We start from the raw sequence: 11,622 nt of genomic DNA, 5'->3' as shown, positions 1-11,622 counted from the left end.
AGTACCTGGCCAATGGCTTTATCCGTCCGTCGAAGTCCCCTGCATCCTCGGCTCTGTTCTTCGTACCAAAAAAAGAAGGTGACCTCAGAACCTGTATAGATTATCGTGCTCTGAACCAGATAACAGTAAAAAAACGGTACCCCTTACCTCTGATCCCGGAACTCCTTGACCAGGTAAAAAACGCCTGTATTTATACTAAGCTTGATCTTCGGGGAGCTTATCACTTGGTACGGGTCAAGGAAGGAGATGAATGGAAGACGGCCTTTCGCACTAATCATGGGCTATTTGAATACCAAGTGATGCCCTTTGGACTATGCAATGCACCGGCCGCCTTCCAATATTTTATGAATGATGTCCTCAGAGAGCTCATTGATGTCTGCGTTGTCGTCTACATAGATGACATTCTTGTGTACTCATCTTCAGAAGCTGACCATCGAAATCATGTTAGGGCGGTCCTTGAAAAACTTCGCCAACATAAACTTTTTGCCAAGCTCGAAAAATGTGTTTTTCATGTCACTGAGGTCAAATTTTTGGGATTTATTCTGACACCCAAAGGAGTCCACATGGACTCGAGAAAAGTAGACGCTATCCTCAAATGGCCGTCTCCTACTTCCGTGAAAGGCGTTCAAAGCATGCTAGGCTTTGGCAATTTTTACCGTAGATTTATTCCAGAGTTTTCACGAGTGGTACAACCCATCACCGCCCTCTTAAGAAAAAATAAACGCTTTGAATGGTCCGCTGAAGTAGCACAAGCCTTCCAAGAGCTAAAGGCTAAATTCACCTCGGCGCCAATACTGAAACACCCGCGCCCGGACCTCCCTTACATCGTTGAAACCGACGCCTCCAGCTTAGCAATGGGAGCAGTCCTATCACAAGGAGATCCAGAGACTAACCAACTGCATCCTGTGGCATTCTGGTCTCTGAAGTTCTCGGCACCCGAGATCAACTACACCATCACAGACAAAGAGCTTCTAGCGATTAAATCAGCCTTTAAGGCATGGCGGCATTATCTCCTCGGGGCCAGACACACCGTCACAGTGATCACCGATCATCGAAATCTGCAGTATCTGAAAACCGCCAAGGCTCAATCCTCCAGACAGCTTCGCTGGGTTCTATTCTTTGCTGAATTTGACTTTGTGATCACTTATCGCCCCGGCAACAAGAACGGCAAAGCGGATGCTCTTTCCCGAATTGTAATGGGAGATAACGTTGCCAATCCAGAACCTGTACCAATAATTCCTGAACAAAGGATCGTGGGTCTGATTTCTTCACAATCCATTGAGGATATTGAAGAAAAAACTAAACAACTTGTAACCTCACCAGACTTACTGAACTGGTTACAAAAAGGAAAAGATTTCACCGTAAGCAATGACTTGCCTTATTTCCAAGGACGATTGTTCCTACCACATGCCGATTTACAAAGACAGGTAATCTCCTGCTATCATGATTCATTAATTGAGGGTCACCCTGGCATTGCCAAAACCACAGAAAAGGTGAAGAGACACTTCTGGTGGCCTTCATGGAGAAAAGACATAAAGGAATGTGTGATGTCCTGCGGTGTGTGCGCTCAAAACAAGGGTCAGAAGAAGAGGCCGGCTGGTCTTCTGCAACCATTAGACATCCCACCATGTCCCTGGCATACCCTTTCCATGGACTTCATCACAGAATTACCCTCCTGTTCTGGGTACAACACCATTCTTGTTATTGTGGACCTGTTTTCTAAAATGGCCTACTTCATTCCGCTAAAAGGCTTACCTTCAGCATCAATCCTAGCCAAAGTATTTCTTGAAAACATCGTCCCGCTACACGGCTTCCCGTCAGTACTAATCTCAGATAGGGGGAGCCAGTTTATTTCCCACTTTTGGCGTAGCTGTTGTCGATTAGCTCAAATCGATGTAAGACATTCGACCAGCCATCATCCCCAGACCGACGGGCAAACCGAGAGAACAAACCAGACTCTCGAGCAATATTTACGATGCATGCTACAACAGTCGGAGAGTAACTGGAAGGACATCCTTTGGATAGCTGAATATGCTTACAACAATTCAGTCCATTCGAGTACCGGGAAGAGTCCCTTCTACATCTTGTATGGGATTTATCCTCGAACCTCCAACCTTGATCCACCTCAAGATCTTGGAACACCCGCCGTGGATCAATTGCACACCGTTATTACCCAAGCTTTTAAGGAAGCGACTGCACATCTACAACAAGCTAAAGAGAGGTACAAAAAAGGAGCAGATCAACACCGAAGCAATGCCCCTCAATACCAGGTTGGGGATCAAGTCTGGCTGTCCACCAAACATTTATCGCTTAAAGGGCCTCGCACCTTCAACCCCAAATACCTGGGACCATATCCAATTACGGCCATAATTAATCCAGTGGCCGTTAAATTAGAATTGCCAACCCATATGAGAATACATCCTGTATTTCACGTATCTCTTTTGAAACCCATGCAACCTGGAACCAGATTGAACAATCCTCCAGAACCCATTCAAGTGAATGGGGAGCCCGAATTTGAAGTAAAAGACATTTTGGACTCTAAAATCATCAGATCGAAGCTATTCTACCTAATCGACTGGAAAGGCTACGGACCTCAGGAAAGGTCATGGGAACCCTATGACCACATCCATGCTCCTCGTCTAGTCCAGAAATTTCACCGAACCTTTCCCGATAAACCAAAACCCCCGGGGAGGACAAGTTTGGGAGGGGCCTTGAGGGGGGGTGCTGTCATGGGCGCTACTCCCGAGGGGCCAGGACTGGCCCAGCGCCCTCGGAAGCAGACCCGTCTTCCACTACTCCGGACCCAGCAGACCCCTACAGGGGCCCTTTGGACCGTGTCCTGGCGCCTTTGGTGCCAGGCTCATGAAGGGTTTCAGTCCCGGCGCCATAGGCGCCGGGCTCATATTGATAAACAGTGTAATAATGCTTGGGTGGACTTACCTGAGGCAGACCATGCTGCATATTTACCCAGAACAATCCAGTCTGGTTGAAGTCCCCAGCCATCAGGGTTGGGAGGAACTATTCCCCCCATTCAGGAACTCTTTTCTTACCTGGGTGGAACCGGTGGAAGAACACACACTGGAAGCACTTCTCTGCTATTTAAACCACGCCCGATGGACAACACGTGCTTCGCGTTATTCTGCAGCAGCAGCAGGACGCTCACCGAGTCGGCTCCTGCATTCTAGGTCCAGAGTCATCTTCAGCTTCCGCGCAGCAACCTGTGGATGAAGAAAGACACAGAACAATACTTACCAGATCCCGGAATCCAGTCACCGGCAAAACCTGCAAAGAATAAACATAAGGTTAGAAAAGTGCAACTCGCTCGCAGCCGCGCCCGCTTACCTGATCCATACGTGATTGCAATGGAGCTAACCGCGGCCTTCTCTTCGGCAGCTTCTCTGCACCTGAAAGGCAAAGGACATAATTAAAAAGGGGTTCGGGTGAAGGCAGTCGCATTCATCTTAACTTACCAGTTTTTGCACGCGCAGAAGGGGCCGCATTAACCGCAGCATCCCGGCACCTGAAAACTAGAAAAAGGACATTATTAGAGGTGCCATTAAAAGCGGCCAACGATCATTATACTTACGTGCATCGGCACGTGCAGTGGCAACGGATATAAAGCCCGCAGCATCCCGGCACCTGAAAACTAGAAAAAGGACATTATTAGAGGTGCCATTAAAAGCGGCCAACGAACATTATACTTACGTGTATCGGCACGTGCAGCGGCAACGGAAAACTACGCCCACAGCATCCCGAGGCCTGAAACAAAGGAAAAGGCACATTATTGAGTTGCCCATCTTTTAAAGCCTAAAGACTACAGTATACTTACAGGCATCCGCTCGTGCAGTAACGGCGGCATCGCTCTTCGGCATCCCAGCACCAGTGCCACAACTAAGGCCGCAAAAGACTTGAGCCTCAACACTGAACTCATCCAGTGACGTAACTGGAATCCACGCACCCCTGCACCAGACGCAGGATGGAGAGCTCAGCATTTATACGCCTAAGGTGAGAGCTCGCCGAGACAAGTAGAAAGCTAGGCTGTGGGAGAAACTGGCGATTGGTGGGAGAAGAAATCCCATCAAACGGTGATTAACCCTTTTTCTTCCACCTGCAGAAAACTTACCCTGCAAGTCAGACATTCGATAAGAGGAAGCCCAGTCCTGAGAGTCGTCCGAGCTCTACGCTTCTCCATTGAAGAAACGATAGCAGCCCAGCGCCTCCGTGGGAATCAGGTGAGCGTTACAGAAGCGACGTTGGGGGAACCAACCTTTCGCCTCTTGCCAAGCCCCACACCGAGCTGCTCAACTCATCCCTTATCTTGTTAAATGGTGAACTGACCTCTTCACCAGAACTGACCTCCTGACCAGAGCACCACCCATGCTCGGTTCTAACCACAGCCTCCTTCAATTCCATATCACACTCAATGCCCTCTAACCAAACTGCCTTTGAAAATGCATTGTCCATTTTAATCACCACCTGTGCAATCCACTCATCGCACTCCACCTCCCCCTCAGCAGAATCCATTCTGGGAGACCTCGATAAATAATCTGTCACAGGATTACAACACACCGGTCCAAATTTCACCACAAAGGTGAATCCCTGCAATGCAGACAACCATCTAGCTATCCTTGGTGTAGCCAAACCAGAACCCCTTGTGGAAAATAAATGTGCTATAGGCTTATAATGGCTTCTTATTACAAAGGGAATTCCCCACACATATGTTTGAAGTAATTTGAAGCCCAATTGCCTGTAATGCTCTTTTGCTCAATGGTGGAATACCTTGACTCTGTTGCTGTCAAAGCATGTGATACCAACGCTACCAGCACCTCAACCCCTTTTCTCGACTGACTATGTACTGCACCCAAATCATGAACACATTCATCCACAGTAATTATAGTCTCTACCAAGGGATGGAATCTGGGAAATGTGGGCGCATTAGTCACTTCCTGTTTCATCCTCCTGAACACTACCTCTTTCTTACTCGCCCACACAAACTCCAGATCACTTAATACTACACACTTTGCTGAAAAGTTTTCCATGAATTTGGCATAAAATTCCACCAAACCCAGCAATGATCTCAACTCATCCTTGTTTGACGGTGACTTGATCTCCAAAATTGCATCTACTATTATTGCGAGTTTCCAAACCTTCTGTGACCCAAAAACGACACCTGATGCACTTTAAATTGGCGTTTTTATTTGTTTACAGTCAACCGCGCCACCTCAAGCCTTCTCAGCACTTCATGCACCCTTACATCATGTTCCAACTCAAATTTTGCTCCCACTAAAATATGATCCTGGAAGGATCGTAGCCCAGGAACATCCCCTAATAAATGTTCCATGATTTTCTGAAAGACAGCAGACGCTGATGCCAGACCAAAAGGCAATCTTTTAAACTGATACGCACAGATAGGTGTAATAAAATCTATCAGCGCTCTGGATGTGGGATGCAAATCCACCTGGTGGTAGGCTGACGACAGGTCAAGCGTGGAGTAACACTCTGCCTCCTCCAAAGTTGTTAACTTCTCATTCACTCTGGGTAAGGGATGTACGTTTGTCCAAGGTATTGTCATTCAAATCCCTTAAATCAATGCATACCTGATCCATTCATCTGGACGCTGGGTCACGACAATAGGAGACAGCCATTTACTACACTCAATGGGTTCAACGACCCCCAACTAACACAAATCGTGTAACTCCATCCTAACCTTTTCTCTAACCCCAATGGAAGATTCCCCACCTTTGCAGAACACATTACTGAATATCCTCCCCACCTCATCCATGAACCTCTCAGACTTGTCTTTGTCGACCATCCTCACTTCTAATTTCAATCCAGGTTTTCCCTGTTGTTTCCACCCCAGCGAACAATCCCCTTCAGCCGCTACATACATTTTAGCAGGAATGTGTTTGCTACCATAAGCAACGTTCCACCAAACAAAACCCCAGATGTCAATATTATCTCACCATATGCTTTAGGCTGAATGTCAGACGTGTACAAGGTGTGACTCTTGTCACCCCAGATGTCCTTTTACTTCTCCTCAGAAATAATGGTGTACGGTGACCTTGAATCCACCAATACCCTTATGGCACACCCAGCCACCACAATTTCCCCCTCAGGAGGAGAGTATTTCGCCTCTTTATCTTCTCTCACTTCACCCACAATGTGGAAAATCTTGTTAGACTGCTCCTGTTTCTACTCGACCACACACTTAACACTTGACTCAGCCTCTGACACACTGTTGTTAGATTTATACAATCTAGCGAAATGTCCAATTCTTCTGCACTTCCTGCACTTCACTCTCATGGCCGGACACTCCTTGGTTTTGAGCGCTTGCTTCTTGAACCCACATCTCAGGCAATGCCCCTAATGCATCACTTGTTGGAGAACTTGACTACTTCCCCCTAACCGGTTGAGCCTTTTTACTGCACACATGTTTGACTCGGCCCGACTGTCTCCTTACCACTCACACTGTCTTTCATCACTTGCACGCTCTCCTTTCCATTTTTAGCATTCACTCCCTTCAAGCACCTGCTTGTTAACTCCATCCACTTAGCAATGGTCAACGCCTCCTGTAAAGGAGGATTCTTCACCTGACACAATTGTTCATGAATCTTGGAATTGGATGTATGCATCATTAGCTGGTCCTAGATGTACTTCTCCTCCCTCCCCGTGAATTCAAATGATGCCAAAAAACCCTCTCAGACCAGCCACAAACAAACCAACTGTTTCACCAATCCCTTGCTTCTTTGAAAAAAATGTATTCCTCTCCAACACAACATTCCTCATCGCTCTACCATACAAACCATCACCAGCCACGCTCCCACCGTCGTCACCATCAGCCCTTTGTACATCTGGCAACTTCGTTATCACCCTAACTGCCTCTGCCCCCACACAACACATGAGAGTTGAGAACTTCCTTTCATCGAAAAATCTCTCAAAACCTCATGCCACAAAATAGAACTTGAAAAGATCTTTCCAGTCGTCCCATGGGACTGGCAGCTCACCAGGGGATCCAAAAACTGGGGAGGTTGGTCCAAATTATAGATAGTAATACCTGAGAGTCTTCGAAAATATGGCAAATAACCAACACACAGAACTTTGGAAGGGAAGAAATACCTCCGTCAACCAGAGCAACTCCTGATTCTCCCCAACCACCACCACCTCTGGCAATGTTCCGGCAGGAGCAACCTCCCACTGCCACTTCAGCGGATTTAGCAGACGTAGGTGCAAACATTAAATCCTTCGGACTGATGATGGAAAGCGTGGAGGGTTTATGGGGCTCTAGGATACGATTTCAGATTTGTTGCTGATTAGGGCTAGTTTGTTGTCATTTATACAGCATTGGATGGCCTTGAGGCAGTTGGGAATAGGACCAGATGAGCATGGAAGGGGTTGGTCGGATAAAATCGGGGCCTAGTGTATGGTGGTTAAGCATCATAAGCATGAATTTGGGAGAATTAAGAGCAAAGCTTCTGATGAGGGTGGCCTGAGAGCACATGCATGTGGTGAAAAAGCCGAACCTTGGGGAAACTCACAGCCCAGGAGGAGAGAGCGAGAGGGAAACCAGCCCAGTTTAATCTGTTGAAATCTTTTGTGTTTGTAGGAGCCGAGTCAGTTATCCCCGGGCATAAATGCTACACAAGGATTCAAGGGGATCGATGAAAGTCGGGTGACCAACAGTGTCAAATGCTGCAGGCATGTTGGGGAGATGGAAGATGACAGACTGACAGGCATCTAGTTATTGCAGGATGTGATCCCTTATGTCAAGCAGTGTAGATTATGTTCCATGAGCAGGACTGAAACCTGATTGAGGGTTTTGAAAAGATTGTTTTGTTCGAAATGAACTTTAAGTTGTTTGACAACTGTCTTTCCCATTACTTTGCCTTGGGGAGATAGGCTGGAGATGGGATGGTAGTACGCCAGATAATAAAGAGGAAGAAGAGATGTCTTTAAAAGTGGAGGAACAGTTGCATATTTGATTATTGATGAGAAAGCCCTGCCTGGAAAGATCATGGAGTAATCATGGAGGATATCTTTATTTATTTACTTATTTGTATTGTTATAGCGCACTTGCAGCCTAAGGGCATCGAGGTACTTTTGAATGCGATTGTCTTAGTTACACAAGATTGTCTTAGTTACATAGGGATACTTGGCTCTTGGTTACAGTGAGCGTGATATGAGATCGTCTAGTTGCATGAAATTGTCTTAGTTACATAGTCTTAGTTACATAGGAATATCTGGCTCTTGGTTACAGTGAGCATGATACAGTTTCATTCACAGGTACAGAAATAGTCAAACTGGAGAATGCAGTACTCGTAGGTAAACGGTGTAAAATGAATGGCTACCAAAATAACACTTAAAATGGGACTGTGACATATTTAGACCAGCCCTGCTTAACATTTCAATTGTGTAGAAATAGGCAAACACATTACCGTCATTTTAGGCTAATGGAAATAAGAAACTCACCAAGACATGATCACCCATGCACAAGTCTTTATACACTTTCTTCACAGACTCACTGTCGGAAAGGTTTGACCCAGATTTGTTTCCAGTCTCCGTGGAACTGTTCAGTACACAATCCCTCAGTGGAACAATCCAGGTGGTGAGTGGAGGTGTAGCCGTCCAAGAATGCAGCGATAAGTTCTGGGTGGTAAGGGTCTCAACGGACAGGGCATCACTCCCGGAACCTTCGGTGGTGAGCTGCTGGGTCACCTTAGATGGTCGGTTGAAAATTCCCTGCAAAGGCTGGCACTTGAGGTAGCACACACTGCCCACGCATCCATCGTTCTTGCCCACCAGATAATCTAGGACAATACCCACCCACTGTCCAGGGGCAAACTGAGTGCTTGCCGCTGCCGTTGTTTTGCCTTTTTGTAGCACTGTAAGTAACAGGCGTTGTTTTAACCCCTAAAGGATGAAAGGCTGAGTCTGTCTTCAGCCAGTTTGATAATGATCTGGTAGAGCATGGAACCATAGGCGATCCGAAAGGGTGTGAGTTAGTGATAGTATGGAGGATGTCTGAAACAGAGGCATTTTATAAAAGGTTGAGTCAGGGGGAGGCCATCAAGGAGTTTGGGCCAGGGGTGGTGTCAGGCCAAGTGAGGACTTGTAGATTGTTTTTTAGACCTTCTCGATTTTTTTAATGAATACCTTATGTATGAGCATGCAGAGGCCCTAGGTGTGTGATATGTGAGAAACCTGAAGTTGTCTCACCTGCTCGTCCCCGGGGATCTGTCATACAGGTGGCCAGGACACAACCATTGCTATTGGATCCAGTTCCTGGGGATGGACCAGTGTGAGAGGATCACCTGGATGAGGGGTCCTCGGGGAGTGGAAGTGAGATACTGATAGGTGAGATACAGTACCCCCTTCCCTATAACACCTTTTCCCCATCCTACCACGTAGCATATTTAGAAACTTTACCCACGCCCCCTTTGCTGACACAAACACTTTCTTACACCACAAAAGACCACGGACTAACACCCAAGCCATTTACCTGGCATGTCCCAACACAAGTGTCAGGCAGAGTCTGGCAATTGACAATAACTACGCACACCTGACGGCCCTTTCCCTTCCCCACAGGGATAAAAGGCAGAGCAAAAGAGCACACTTTGAGGAAGGCAAACCGTACGACGAGGCAGCTGTTCCAGGATGGCAATTCAAGAGGAGGAAAAAGGTGGTGCGAACCGAAAGGACGACCAGGAGGGATGTGCCCTTCTCCTTTTTGACCCAGATCTGCAGAGACTTTGGGAAAGGAATCACAAGGCCAGGAACAACAGCCAGCGTGTGGCGTATCAGGTGTCAACGGAACCCTCCAACACTAATAATCAAGTCAGGGAGAGACGCTTGCTACCGTGGTACCACCCTTGACTCCAGAGACAAGAAATCCAAGTGGTTCATCACAGGCTGTGAGTCGGAGGGAGAACCGATAGTAAATGGAACTGTGATTGAGCGAAGGTTGCAAGTAACGATGTAATGTGAGTCAAGGAACAAAGACTTTGGCCCTCATTACAAGTCAGGCGTTAAGGGTTTAACGGTGCCGTCGGCGCCGTTAACCCTTAACGCCTGATTCACACTTTAACGCCTGCTTTTTGCAGCCGTTAAAGTCCAAGGCGCTAAGCGACCTTGGTGCTAATTACGGCACCGTAATTTACGGTGCCGTAATTAGCGCCTTCCCCATCCCCATTATGCCCTATGGGGCAAAAATGGGAATGGGGAAGGGCAAATGGTGAATGGGGAATTACCGCCCCACTCACCTTGGAATGGGGCGGTAATTCCGCCATCCACCATGGCGGAATCCGGCATGGACCATGGTGCTAATAGCTATTTAATCAAAAAAAGGAAGGGACATGTCCATATTACTTAAAACACAATATGTTACCCACAACAATCTGAAACCTACTTACATAGCCCATTAACCAATTCAAGGTTATGTTAAGTTTAATGAATGACATGTATTCAATATTTAAAATATCATATTTAATTCATTTGCTAAACAGCACAAGTATCAAAAAACATTTTCGTAAAAAAAAAATGCATTATATCACATACAAAATATACAATTTAATAAAAGTGGTGATAACACAGCACATATTCAAGTTCAAACAACTACTAGAACATTCTCAACAGTAGCTAATTCAACTGTTCTTCTTTCCTACTGTGCGTAACAACGTAGCCCGACTTATATAAGTTTCTGTCCTGGATGTTGCTATTAACTGGACATTCTTCAGGGGCAGAAAATTGTCTTGTGCTTCTTGTAGACTTCTCTCTATGATTCCAGTTTCTAGAATTGGGGGTACATATAATACAAAAACATATTACTAAATTGACAAAGTAGGTTATTTTACTTAGCCTAGCTCGTCCTAATCGCCATTAGGATGCATCAAGTATATATTTAATCAAATACTGGTGCTTAAAACTTGTATCAATTTAATGTTGTACAAATTTAAAAGACAATCACAATTTTGTCCTTCACTGTTCACAGTGTTAGAGAGAGATATCTAGCACCTCTCCCACCATGTTCTCATCAAATCATGCTTCCCGATGAATGGTATACTCATCGAGTACACACATCTATTCTGAACCCTAACTAAAGTCCTCACACAATCTGATAGAGTATGGCCTCACCTCCATTCCAAAACTGATTTTTCTCTCTGTTGGGCAAAGTTCCAGGATTTTTCTCAAACCCAATTTAGATAAACAGTTCTATTTAAAAAAACAATCAGATAAGACACTCTGTGAGTTCCTGAATGTACAAAAGGTAGACCACACAATAATAGACAGGAAGGAAGGTTCATACCTTTGAGACCCTCGATTTAGGATATTACAAATTTATGAGGTCTGGAAACATATCCAACACTTCCTGGGCCAAAATTCTATTGCTTTGTAGCATTCCATGGGAAACAAAACGTCTTCCCCAGAGTGTAACAAACACAAAGCCTCACTTTAGTAAGACATTTCAGCAGAAATGTACTTTTCAATCAAGAATTACCAAGCATAAGTACCCCTGCTTACCTTTACAGTAGCTCAAATCGAATTCCATCAACAGCGTATAGTTATTTTACCGCTAACCTGCTCGAAAAAGCGAGCCTCTCCATTTATATTGCGCGCTACATTTGTGCG

At 45.8% G+C, this 11,622-nt stretch overlaps 1 long non-coding RNA gene across 1 annotated transcript; it reads right to left on the bottom strand.

Moving 5' to 3' along the window:
- Positions 1-10,581: 10,581 nt before the first annotated feature.
- Positions 10,582-11,369, bottom strand: LOC138452583 (uncharacterized). The gene is made up of 3 exons (XR_011260235.1): positions 11,300-11,369; positions 11,128-11,205; positions 10,582-10,783 (listed from the first exon to the last, which is right to left on the bottom strand). It is a non-coding gene; the product is annotated as an uncharacterized lncRNA (long non-coding RNA).
- Positions 11,370-11,622: the final 253 nt, after the last annotated feature.

This window comes from Ambystoma mexicanum, chromosome 4p, assembly GCF_040938575.1.
Source record: "Ambystoma mexicanum isolate Mex_15411 chromosome 4p, UKY_AmexF1_1, whole genome shotgun sequence".
NCBI lineage: Eukaryota > Metazoa > Chordata > Amphibia > Caudata > Ambystomatidae > Ambystoma > Ambystoma mexicanum.
This window is presented reverse-complemented; position numbering and strand designations above follow the sequence as displayed.